The sequence below is a fragment of the Neomonachus schauinslandi genome, chromosome 11, assembly GCF_002201575.2.
Source record: "Neomonachus schauinslandi chromosome 11, ASM220157v2, whole genome shotgun sequence".
Taxonomy (NCBI): Eukaryota; Metazoa; Chordata; class Mammalia; order Carnivora; family Phocidae; genus Neomonachus; species Neomonachus schauinslandi.
Window position 1 is genome coordinate 50220402 of NC_058413.1, and position 14263 is coordinate 50234664.

The 14263-nt window shown below is 38.6% G+C and overlaps 1 pseudogene; it reads right to left on the reverse strand.

The window, feature by feature from the left end:
• Nucleotides 1–2855: 2855 nt before the first annotated feature.
• On the reverse strand, nt 2856–3796 carry LOC110576498 (annotated as a pseudogene).
• Between the last annotated feature and the right edge of the window lie 10467 nt (nt 3797–14263).

Below are 14263 nucleotides of genomic sequence, written 5' to 3' on the forward strand. Positions count from 1 at the left end.
AACACAAGCAGGGGGAGTGGGAGAGGGAGAAGCAGGCTTCCCACGGAGCAGGGAGCCCGAGGCGGGGCTCGATCCCAGGACCCTGGGATCATGACCTGAGCCGAAGGCAGACGCTTAACGACTGAGCCACCCAGGCGCCCTACATCATTAGTTTTAGATGTAGTGTTCCATGATTCATTGTTTGTGCATAACACCCAGTGCTCCATGCAGAATGTGCCCTCCTCAATACCCACCACCAGGCTAACCCATCCTCCCACCCCCCTCCCCTCTAGAACCCTCAGTTTGTTTTTCAGAGTCCATCGTCTCTCATGGTTCGTCTACCCCTCCGATTTCCCCTGCTTCATTCTTCCCCTCTTGCTACCTTCTTCTTCTTCTTCTTTTTTTTTTTCTTAACATATATTGCATTATTTGTTTCAGAGGTACAGATCTGAGATTCAACAGTACAAGCAATCATCTTATTAAAGTTGTGGTAAGTCCTAAAATGAAAGGTACATTGTGCAATGAGAATGTATATGAAAGATACTAATCTAATATACAGGACTAAAAAAGGAATATCTTTAGTTGAGGCCCAAATAGGAATTGCCAGGCAAAGAATAAAGAGAAAGCACAAGTAGAAGAGACAAGGAGAAATGTGATGCATTTGAGAAGCTGAAACTATGCAAGTATAGTGGTTTACTGTCTTAATTCATTAACAGTAGTATCAGTCTATCCTGTGCCATCATTTTCTCCAACTTCCCCAAAATACAGGGCTAATTTCATTAAGATTCATTAAGATTCCTTTTTTTTCCAACTGAGTATGTAAGAGAGACAGTTGAGTTTAGAACAAGATGAGTTTAGGATAAACACGACAATGGCTGCAATGATATACTACGGAATCTAAACTGGATAGAGAAGGAAAAAAGAAAAGTTAGGGATAATGGCACCAAGAAGGAGTTTCTGATAAAGTTTGAATATGCATGAAACCTTTGTTGAGAACACATGATGTGTCAGATATTTTCATATAAAAGGGCATAAGAAGATGCCTAAGACTAAGTTTCTGCCTTAAAGGAGCTCATAATGTAGGTGTGGATAGATAAATAAACAAGCAAATAATTATGATGGTTTGTAATTGTGGCTTGGATAAAGCAGCACTGCCTGGGTATCTTCTGAACTGCCTAAGGGCATCACAGACAGCAAAGAAAATGTCAACATGCACACAGACCCACACACACAGAGGATCTCACCTCATTATACCAATTTTACTCTTTACTTCTTACTCCCAAGTAATTTAATATGTTCATCTTGATTAAATTTGTGGCTTCTTTTTCAGTGGAGATTGTAGGAAATGTACGTTTTTATAGGATAGTTTCTTAAGAGGAACATAGATGACTCCTACCCAGCTCTACTCAATACACAGTCTATTCACACCAAGTTGTTGTTGTTGTCATTTTAAATAACCAGACACTGAGTATGACACACACAAAAAGAACATCACTTCTGGAATTACTTGCTCAAAGACTCAGGGATGTGCAAATTAAGTGTGAGAAACATAAATGAAGTGTAAATAAATGTAAATTAAATGTAAGACCCCTACTTTCATGGAAGATTGATCTTTTCATTAAATTCCTCCATTCCTTGCATTGATCCTAAGGACAACGGAATTATTGAAGAGATGCAAGGTGCAAAGTGACACAGTCATATGAATTCTAAAACGATCACTCTAGTTTTTTTTGAGAGAGTGGATTGAATGGAGAAGAGTTGGAACTCCTTTAAAAAGATGACTCTGAAATACTCTCAGAGGGACAGACAATAGAAAAGGGCCAGGCAAGCTCTATGGTCATGATAAAGGTGAGATTGTCATGTATATATCTACTGGTATGACTTATAAGTACCTTGAAATCAAATATTTAACCCAAATATTGACTTAATTTTGTTGGAGTGTGACGTAGGATTAATCAAGGACAAGCCATAGGTTTCTGGCTTGGAAATTCATGTGGGTGGTAGGACCACTCACTGTAAAAGAAGATTGAAAAGGAAGGGCACTTTTTATGGAGGAAGTTAGTGAGTTTCCAGGTCAGTTTTGGAGAAATTAAGTTGGAGGCATTTGTAAGCCATTCCAGTAGATATCCAGGAAGCAATTGGATAAAGAATTCTGGATCAGACAGACCTAGGTTTGGATCCTAAATCTACTAATTGTTTTTCTGTAATCTTTGTAAGTCTCTATTTCCTCATCTGTGAAATGAATTAACTAATATTACCCTATCTTAATTATTTTTAATTCAATTAATTAATACTTGTAAAATATGGACCAAGGGCGGTGAAAATTTTCTTGGAGCACGCAATTGAAGGAAACAGATACAAAAGATAATCAGCTCTATGTAATTTAAGATGGGTAAAGAAAAAAATAAAGCAAGTACAGGACACAGGACACAGGACTGAAGCTCAAAGCAATAAGTTTGGTAGTTATACTTGAGAGCATTGATAGCTACTGAAAGAAAGAACACAAGGCCTTTGTCTTTAACTCAGGAATGAGAAATACAGGGATGAGTTGTATGTTAGGAAATATCTAGCCTTCAAATATCTCAAAATTAGCAACAGGAAAAATGTAAACCAGAGTATTAGTGCTCTTGTGTACCCATCATCACCTTCTTCATACAAGTGGTGAGAAAACTGAACCAAGAAAACCCTTGATTTCCTGAAAGTCTAGAAGATTTTCTCTCTCTCTTTTCCTCCCTTCCCATACTTTACACATGGCTAGAACTCTAAAATTTCAGGTTAATAGGAGTTACAGCTTTATTTTTATGTCTTCCTGTGTTATATAAAATTTCACCTAATTGAATTTTACCTAAACTTCTCCTTCGGTGGCCCTCCCCCACTCACTGTGTCTTCTTCAAAGAGAAGAGGAGAATAAATTTGTCCTGGATCTGCTTGGTCTTTACTCCATAGACAACAGGATTTAGAGCAGGGGGGATGGCCACATAGAGGTTGGCAAACGGGATGAGCACATTTCGAGGGACACTGTGCCCAAAGTGATGGGCAAGGATGGAGAAAAAGGCAGGTGTGTAAAACATGAGGATGACACAGACATGGGAACCACAGGTGCTGAGGGCCTTTTGGCGGGCGCCCTGAGATGAGAGCTGAAAGACAGCATGGAGGATGAAGGTATAGGAAACAGCAATAAAGATCACATCCGAGATGACAGTCATGAGAGGCACAGAAAATCCGTACCAGATGTTGATGGAAATTTCAGCAGAGGAAAGCCGAGCAACACCTATGTGCTCACAGTATGTGTGCAGTATGATGCATGTCCCTCAGAAGGGTAACCGTTTCAGCAGAAAAACATCTGGCAAGATGACAGAGAAGCTCCTCACAACGATGCTCAACACGAGCTTGGTGATCACCTGCGGAGTCAGGATGGTGATGTAACTCAAGGGGAAGCAGATGGCCACATAGTGATCAAATGCCATGGCCAACAGGATGGCTGAGTCCACGACAAAGCTGAAGTGGAGGAAAAACATTGGGTGAGACAGCCAGAGAAGGTTATTTCCTGGGAGGCCAGCCAGAGGTTACTGAGCAATTTGGGCACTGTGGCAGTGGACAGGATGAGGTCTGTGGTAGCCAGCATAGTGAGGAAGAAAAACATGGGCTCATTGAGGCTGTGCTCCATGGCAGTGAGGTAGAGGAGGGTGCAGTTGCCCACAATAGCCAAAACATAGATGACACAAAAGGGAATCTCAATCCAGCTGTGGAACTTCTCCAGGCCAGGTATTCCCACAAGGATAAAGGAACTGGGATTGTAACAGCTCAAATTATACATGGTCTCTTCAGTCTGGGACCCACCGGCTTTGGAGCCCCGAGGTCAAATCATTTGTCAGAATGGGCTGGGGCTGACCGTGGTAGGGGACTGCAACTGTCTCATTTGGGCTTGCTCTGTCCCCTGGATGTTGGCACCTATAAAATTGACTTGTTATTGCCCGTTTTTCTTTGCCAGTGGCCCCACTTCCTTTCCTTTATACATTTATTAATACACCTTACAGAAGGGTTACTTTTGTAGGTCAGCAATTTCGTATGATTAAACCTAAGTAACTGTGTCCCTTTCGCAATGTAGATTATTGGGATAGGCCCAGGCTCAAATGGAAAAAAGAAAACATATTATATTTGAGGAGAAGGTTTGTGTATGTCAGTGAGAGGGAGGGCAAGGGGAGGAGACAAGCAGGAAATATTACAACTATTAAATGGGATGAACTGCGAATAATGGACTTTTATACAGCAAATACTATGTTTCTGAAAATAGTTTTGATAAAATAAACTGAAGAATTTCAATAGAGTAGTAGAAAAGGTAATGAAAAGGGAAGGAAAAGAAAGAACAAGTTCCAGAGCTATGGGTGATATAGGAGATTTGCTGCGCAGGGATTGAAATATGGTTCAGATTAGGAGGGATGCTTCCTGGGATGTGAAAATGAGAGAATGTATCCACCAACAAGTGCATGGGACAGGTAAGCAGCATTCTCCTGACTCAGGCAAAGGGCAGTGAACTCAGAGGATGATTTATGGCCTCAGGGATGAGTCCCTAAACCTTAGAGGATCTCTGTTCCCTAACTTAGTAGGGGAAAGAGCTCTACCCACCAGTGAGTGTGACAATGCCTCCGTAACAGATACCCTGGCCTGGGACAAGTCAAGCAGAGCAGATTTCTCACCTCCTAGAGATAAAATTAAAAATAATAAAATAGTGCTGCCCGAATGTTTTCATTTCTGGTCTGCCAGTGCTTGGACCCCATCTTTGCACTAAATAGAGCCTGCCTTTGGAGTGCCCTTTGCATTTCAGTTTTAACTCCATTGTGTGATCTATTTTACAAAGTACTTTTGCAAAGGGGACCTGTAACGGTGATAGCAGGGAGTGCAGCATTGAAGAGGCCAGCACAACCAGAGTCATCCTTCGGCCAGGTTGGGAGAGGTTTAGTTCTTACCCTCTCCAACAAATTTACAAAGTCATTCAAAAAGCGTTGAAGGAAAGGAAGTGGATCTTGAAGACAGGCCACAACAATTCCGTATTATTGTGTCTGGCAGAAATCTGTAGTTGTGTGACAAGCAGGGAGGAATGGGTTAAGACGTGGGATTTTGTCACCTTTGCCAGAATCCCAGTCAAAACTTTATAGAGTGAGTTCTCTCACACAGGGGATGATTTTGTCATTGCCAGAGTCCTTAATTAGTCAAAGTGAACAAGGCACTGACCTGAGAGTCATGTTAACTAGTTCTTACTGTCCCAAAGCAGCCCCCCACCCCGCCCCAACCGAGACTCATCCTCCACGCCCGTAAGAATGTATTTTCTAAGTTCCGTCTGCAGGTCTGATGCAGGCTAACAGCCTGTGGGCACTGAACTTATTAGAATAATGGTAATGATAGAATCTTCATGAAATTGTCCCTAAAAGGACAGCCACCTCATCTCCTGTGGTATAAAAAGTGAATGGACTGAGAAAGACCCAAAATATCAAAATGTAGGCTAGATTGCAACTCAGTCTCTTGAAGCACAGACTCATTGCCTCTGACAAGAAGCACATTTCCTCAGGGTCCCAGGGAATACATTTAAAGGGGAAAAAGTAAACCACTAATCATTAAAACTACAAAGGAGGTCGACAGAAAACATGCACACCAAGGTTTGCTGCTTCAGTCCGAATCTATTCTGATTTCACTTCTTTTACCCAAAGAGCTCTTCTTTCCTTCCGGATTCCCCACTGTATTCCTGGTCACATTAGTTGGTCTGCACGTGAAATCAGTTATTTTCTGCCAGGAGCTGTCTTCTTATGGAATCATTGGTGTCAGCAGGACTCCTTCCTCCCAGAGTCATATCCTCTACGACACAGACCCTACTTGGACTGAGTAAACGCAAGGTTACATTGTTTGATAAAAACCAAAGAGCCAAAGTAGTGTTTTTCTCTTCCCTAATTGGCTGTAGTTTTCAGCTCACCAAATTGTCTTCTATCTCTTGCTTTATAGGAGTAGTGGAAAATATCTGTTCAGAAGGAAACAAGTAAAATTTTAGGCTGGGAGATGTTCCATAAGAGGTGAGATGAAAGTTTTTATGCATTACCTTATATTCCTAGGAGATAGAACTCCTATTATGTGGGTACCACCATTTCCCTTGAGATGGAATGTAGCTTGGTGGTTTCAGTAGGCTGTGGATATTGTATCGCTAGGAGATTCAATCTAGACAATTTAGACACAGTCAGTTGAGACAGAATTCTCAGAGGCCTAAGAATGTTCCTGTACATGTGGTACTCTTTAATTAGTCTATTTGTATAACCTTGCATCAATATTGTATGACTACAATTAAAGCTTTCTACTCTTGATATTGGAATGTAAGACCTTCAACTTTTTCTTAAAAAATTTCTTAGCCAGGGGCGCCTGGGTGGTTCAGTTGGTTAAGCATCTGACTCTGTATTTTGGCTCAGGTCATGATCTCAGGGTCCTGAGATTGAGCCCCATGTGGGGGGGGATTGGGATTCTCTCTCTCCCACAGCCTCTCCCCTCTCCCCATCGCTTAAAAAAAAAAAAATTCTTAGCCATTCTTTGCACTTTGCATTGCCAAAAACTTCATAAGCACTTTCTCAATTTATAAACACACACACACTTAGAGTTTTTGTTTTGATTGCATTGACTCTGTATATCAATACAGAAATACCTGATATGTTTATAATACTGTATCTTTATATTATAAATATGATATATTCTATTATTGATGTAGTCTTCTTTTAATTTCCCTGATAATGGGTTAAAAAACTAACTTGAAAAGATATCTGCATAACCATGTTCATTGCAGCATTATTTATAACAGCCAAGATATGGAAATAATATATATATGTATATATATATGTGTGTATACATATATACAATTCCACAGTGTATACTGAATATTATTCAGCCATAAAAATAATGAAATCCTGCCATTTGTGACAACACATACGGACCTTGAGGGCATTATGCTAAGTGAAATATGTCTTAGAAAGACAAATATTATATGACCTCACTTATATGTGGAATCTTAAAAAACAAAATAAGACAAAAAAAGAAGCTCATAAATACAGAAAACAGACTGGTGATTGCCAGAGGCGGGGAGTGAGGGGTAGAAAAAATGGGTGAAGTTGGTCAAAAGATACAAACTTCCAGTTATATAATAAACAAGTCATGGAGAGGTAATGTAGAATGTACAGCATGGTGACTATAATTATAATTGTTAACTAGACATTGTGGTGAACATTTGCAGTGTTTACAAATATTGAATCATTGTGTTGTACACCTGAAACTGATACAATGTTATATGTCAATTATAGCTCAGTTAAAAATACAAATACTCTTTTTTTGTGGGATGCAGAATATTTTTTATAGCTATTATAAAAAAATTACCACAGATTCCATGGCTTAAAATGCTACAAATCACAGTAATTATCTTACAGTTTTGTAGTTCCGAAGTTCAGCTTAGGTCTCACTGAGCTAAAATCAAGGTGTTGAGAAGGCTGTTTCTCTGTTTGGAAGCTCTAGAAGAGAAACTTTCCTTGCTTTTTCTAGTATCTAGAAGCCCCTTTCCTCCATCTTCAAAGAAAGCAATATTACTTCTGCCCTCCTTCCTGTATTCAATTTCCTTCCGATTCTCCCTTTGGGCCTTCCTCTTCCACTTTTAAGAATCTCTGTGATTACATTTGAGCCAGCTACATATTCTGGAATAATGTCCCTATTTTTAAAGTCTACTGATGAGTTTCATCTGATAGTCATCTTAATCCCTCATGGCCATGTGACATAACATAATCACAGAGGTTTAAGATGGGGACACCATTTGAGTGGCCATTATTCTGCCAACCACACGAAGCTTCAGAGTTCGTAAATTATGTTTGTTGAACTCACTATTCTTGATTAATTTAATCTCTAGATATATTGACAATAATAGATGCATTTAAACATCTCATTTTGTTTTGTTCATTTCTCCTTGCTTCTTAGTGAACATTTTACAGATTGAGGCTATATTGTAATATACATATATAATGCCTGTTTTCACATGCCCTGGCAGTTTGCAGCATGGTTCTGAGTGGAAGATTCCCTCTGGCTTTTCTCTTTCTTTTTTACTTCTTATGTGTGCTCATTCTTCCAGTTACCTCATCCTATTCTCCTAAGCACTCTGTCCTGAGCCAAAGCTTAGTGGGTGGCTTCTGATCCTGGTCCAGCAATCATTTCATGGACATCACAGCTCTAGTTACTGGGACGGAAGGAAGATTGGTTCAGTTCCTTGGGGCAGAATGTGTCTCTGTCCTTTCACATCTCTAAGTAAACAACTTTCTATAAAGGTAATTCTAGAAAGTGGTTTGATGCCAGTTTTTGGATGTGTGTGTGTGTTTGTGTATGTGTGTGTGTTTAATTTACATTTTTGAGCAGGGACCCTATCTCTCATTCTTAGCCTCAAGTAGTGACCTTAGTTTTGATCTGCTACATGAAAGAACTGGTCAAAATCTTACAAAGCTAAATATCTTCCTAGGCTACTACTACCTTTTTCTAGATCTGGAACTCAGAATATTTATACATTTGTGAACCCCTTGACCCAAAATCCTTGTTTTATTTTTTTCCTTGGCCCACAAAAATGTCATTAGTGGTTAGATATCACAATTCCACAATATTTATTTTCCCTGAGCCTAAAAATAAATGTTTAATCTATTTTTCCCCATTTTTCTATTAGTTTAAAATGAGAAAGAAAGTTTCATTGGTACCATTTTCTTCTCATAGACTAAAGACAAAGTACCTGTGTTCATTTCTAAAATGACTACTATCAAACTCTCAGCTCTCCTTCTCCATAAGGATGATGCCTTTGCAGGGAATGCAATAGGGGAATAGTTAAAGTGTTCAGAAAAGTCTTCCCCTGCCTTCCAGGACATCATATCTCTGACATCATCTGCCAAATTCTCAGCTTCCTACTGTTACTTCCTCAGCAAATTTGGAGTTGCTTACAATTTCTTTGAGAACTACGTCAGGTCAATACAGAATGTCAAGGTGTCTTAGTGTCAGAACATGGGAAGACTAGGAGGCAGATATTATGTTTCCTATGAAGAGAATGTGATTGAAAGATCCACAAGCAATGTGACTGCATGACAAAATAAAAGTCAATATAAGAAAAGTCAGTAAACCAGATATTAAATGTAAAAAATACAAGTATAAACTCCTTAGAAGAAAGCATAGGGGACCATTTTACAATCTTGAGTAGTTAAAGATGTTGAAAAAGATTTTTAGGCCCAAGATGGAGCTGCTCCTGTCCAGTTTGCCACATTAGCAAACTGAAACTTAGACAACTTTCTTGTCCCTGTAAATGCTCTACTTGACCAGAAACACAGTATATCCAGTTAGCCAGGTCCCAAAAGCCAAGCCAACTGTGGGCCTTCTCACCCCCACACAAGGTTGATTATGTGGCCCCTGGCTGGTCAGATATTTTTTATTTGCCTCTTCCTTGTTTATTCTTTATCCCATGAAAGCTTTTTGCCTTCAGCCCCATTTTATGGTTGTCTTAAAGGAGACTATCCATTTCATGAAGTATTTAAAAAGCTTGTGTGTATCACACATAATCATTAAATTGTCTTCTTTCTTTTAAAAATTTTTAAAGAGGTTTAGTTATTTATTTGAGAGAGAGGGACACACACACACACACTCACACACACACACACACTAGCACAAGCACGGGGATGGGCAGAGGGAGAAGCAGACTCCCTGTGCCTGATGCGGTGCTCCATCCCAGAATACTGAGATCATGACCTAAGCCAAAGGAGGACGCTTAACTTACTGAGCCACCCAGGCACCCTACTAAATTGTCTTCTTTATTTTTTTTAACTGTTCTTTTTTTTTTTAATGTGGAATTTTTTTTGAGGTTTTCTTTTTTTTATTATGTTATGTTAGTCACATACAGTACATCATTAGTTTTTGATGTAGTGTTCTATGATTAATTGTTTGCATATAACACCCAGTGCTCCATTCAATATGTGCCCTCCTTAATACCCATCACTGGGCTAACCCATCCCTTACACTCCTCCCCTCTAAAACCCTCAGTTTGTTTCTTGGAGTCCATAGTCTCTCATGGTTCATCTCCGCCTCTGATTTTCCCCCCTTCATTTTTCCCTTCCTTCTCCTAATGTCCTCCATGCTATTCCTTATGTTCCACAAGTAAGTGAAACCATACAATTGACTTTTTCAGCTTGACTTATTTCACATAGCATAGGCTAACAAACACATGAAAAAATGTTCATCATCATTAGCCATCAGGGAAATTCAAATCAAAACCACACTGAGATACCACCTTACACCAGTTAGAATGGCCAAAATGGACAGGGAAAGAAACAACAAATGTTGGAGAGGTTGTGGAGAAAGGGGAACCCTCTTACACTGTTGGTGGGAATGCAAGTTGGTACAGCCACTTTGGAAAACAGTGTGGAGGTTCCTCAAAAATTTAAAAATAGAGCTACCCTATGACCCAGCAATTGCACTCCTGGGTATTTACCCCAAAGACACAGATGTAGTGAAAAGAAGGGCCATATGCACCCCAATGTTCATAGCAGCAATGTCCGCAATAGCCAAATTGTGGAAAGAGCCAAGATGCCCTTCAACCGATGAATGGATAAAGAAGATGTAGTTCATATATACAATGGAATATTACTCAGCCATCAGAAAGGATGAATACCCAACTTTTACATCAACATAAATTTGTCTTCGTTAATCATTTTTTTCCACAAAGATTTTCCAAAAGATAACCAGAAATAATAAACTTTTAGAAAATGATAAATTGCATAAGGAATATAGTCAATAATATTAACGTAATAAAAATAATAATATATCAAAAATATTATAATAACTACACTTATGGAGAACATTTTGTAATGCATGTAATTGTTGAATCACAGTGTTATATACCTGAAACTAATATAATATTACATGTCAACTATACTCTAATTCAAATTTTTTAATACTCCAATTCAGATTTTTTAAATGATAAACTTCAAACAAATTTAAAGTTCTTCTCAACCACAGACACCTTTAAAAAGATGGGTATGGGGGCCCCTGGGTGGCTCAGATGGTTAAGCATCTGCCTTCGGCTCAGGTCATAATCTCAGGGTCCTGGGATCCAGTCCCACATTGGTCTCCCTACTCAGCGGGGAGCCTGCTTCTCCTTCTCCCTCTGCCTGCTGCTCCCCCTGCTTGTGGTCTCTCTCTTTGACAAATAAATAAACAATCTTTAAAAAAAAAAAAAGATGGGTATGCAAGCCAAAGACAGAGAGAAAATAGTCCAATATTCACCAAACATATATTTGCCAAAGGACTTATATCCAGAATCGGCATAGAAATCCACAAATCAATAATAAAAAAGACGAAACAATCTAATTTTAAAATAGACAAATGGGGGCCCCTGGGTGGCCTCTGGCTCAGGTCATAATCCCATGGTCCTGGAATCGAGCCCCGCATCAGGCTCCCTGCTCAGCGGGGAGCCTGCTTCTCCCTCTTCTGCTCCCCTTGCTTGTGCTCTCTCTCTCTCACTCTGTCAACTAAATAAATAAAATCTTTAAAAAAAAAAATAGACAAATTATTTGAACAGACATGTCATTGTAATTTTAAAATTGCGGAAGATTTGAACAGACATGAAGAAAAGTTACGAATGGCCAATTTGCACATGAAAAAGTGCTTGTCATTATGAGTTCAAGAATATGCACATTAAAATCATAATGCAATAGCACTAAAAATCACTAATGCTCTTAAAATTACGATGACTTACAGATTCATATGTTGGCAAGGGTATGTGGCAATCCGAATCCTCATATATTGTTGGTGGGTGTGTAAAATGGTATGACAACTTTGTAAGAAAATCTAGCACTTGTCTTAATGAAATATATATCTACCCTGTAACGAAGAAATTCAAATTTTAGGTATATTCTCAAGAAGAATTAAGCACATGTCCACCACAAGAAGACTTGTAAAAAAATGCTCATAATACCTTGATTCATAATATCCAAAAATTGAAAACACTTCAAATAAGTCTCAACAGGAGAATGGATAGATTGTATATATTCATACAATATTATGAATATTAATCAGCAGTAGAAGAGAACAAACCACTGATATATAAAATGATATGAATAAAGAACAAAATGTTAAGTGAAAGAAAGTTTATACAATGAAGTTCATACTGTATGATTCCATTCATAAGAAGATCCAAACTGGCAAAATTGAGATTCAACTTCAAGTAGTTGAGGAATTCATTCTATCAAAATAACCTTCCCATAGATAACTTAAAATCATGTGTATGTGGGGGGGTGGGTAGGGAGGAGAGAAGGGAAAATAATCTGAAGGCACCATAAAATGATCAAAAACAGAAACCAAAAGGGAGTATGCCCTTAGTAGAAAGGAAATAACATTGGGTGAGTTTCCTGTTTTTGTGTCTTTTCAACTGAGAGGTACAAGGTAACACAATTAAAATTTGTAAAAAAGCTCAATTTGATGACTAGGAAAGGAATTTAAAAAAGAAAATGCAAGTCTACCACGTATGCTGAAAAGTGAAGAGAAATACCGACAAAAGAAAGAGCTTGAAAATTCTATGCATAAATGCTGCCCACATATCTAAAGTACACATGTTTGAGGAAGACTCCATACAATCTAAGTAAAGTTACAAGACCTGAAGAGGTATTTTAGCTGCTACTTACTGCAGAAAAGTAGATGGAATTTGAGATCAGCCAAGTAAACTGCCTGAAAAAATAAATTTAATCCAGAAAACTGTAACAGAATCTAGTTTTGTTTTTGCAACATAGCATTCACAATTTCTGGGGTACAGTATGTAATCTAAAATTATTAGACATACAAGAAAAATAGAAAAAACATGACCCAGGCTCAAAAAAAAAAAAAGACAATCAATGGAGGGTGACTCCAAGATGAGCCAGATGTTTGAATTAGTGGACATAGATTTTTTTTTTTAAAGATTTTATTCATTTATTTGAGAGAGAAAGAGAGAATAAGCATGAGTGGGGGGAGGGGCAGAGGGAGAAGCAGGCTCCCTGCTCACAGGGACCCAGATGTGGGGCTCCATCCCAGAACCCTGAACCGAAGACAGATGCTTAACTGACTGAGCCACCCAGACACCCCAGTGGACAGATTTTATAACAGCTATTTAACTGTATTCAAGGACAGAAGGAAAAATATGTTTCTAATGAATGAGCAAGTAGGAAATCTCAGAAGAAAAATAAAAATTATTTTAAAATAATGAAAAGTAAAAACTATAAAAACAATAACTGAAATTTTAAAACCACTAAGTGGGCTAAAAGAATGATAAGGGATGAGAGAAGAAAGAGTAAGGAATCTGAAGATAGATTAATTACAATTATCCAATCTGAGAAAAAAAAAAAAACTGGATACCCACCTGCAGAAGAAGGAAACTGGACCCCTGCCTTACACCATACACAAAAATCAACTCAAAATGGATTAAACACTTACACACCTTGAAACTGTGAAGCTGTTAGAAGAAAACAGGGAATATATCTGACATTGGCCTGGACATTATTTTTTTGGATATGACATCAAAAGCACAGGCAACAAAAGTAAAAAATGACAAGTAGGATGGAGATGGGGAAAAATATTTGCAAACCATGCTCCTAATAAGAAGTTAATACCCAAAATAATATAAGAGCTTCAAACAACCTGAGAGCCACAAAAACAAAATCAAAACAAAAAAAATAAGCAAAGGACCTGAATAGCTATTTCTCCAAAGAAGACATACAATTGGCTAAAGGGTGTATGGAAAAGGTGCTTAAGTCTGTTAAGTGTAATAAGCACAGAATTAATCATCAGAAAAATTCAAAGAGAAACCAAATTGAGAGATCCCCTCACACCTGTTAAAATAATTATTGTAGGGCGCCTGGGTGGCTCAGTTGGTTAAGCGACTGCCTTCGGCTCAGGTCATGATCCTGGAGTCTCGGGATCGAGTCCCGCATGGGGCTCCCTGCTCGGCAGGGAGTCTGCTTCTCCCTCTGACCCTCCCCCCTCTCATGCTCTCTCTCTCTATCTCATTCTCTCTGTCTCAAATAAATAAATAAAAATCTTTAAAAAAAAATTATTGTAAAAAATACAAAAAACAGCAAGTGTTGATGAGGGTGTGGAGAAAAAAGACACTTGCACTCAGTTGGGGGTAAAGTGATACATCCGCAATGGATAACACCATGGAAGCTCCTCAAAAAATGAAGTAGAATTACCATATGATTCAGCAATCCCACTTCTTGATATA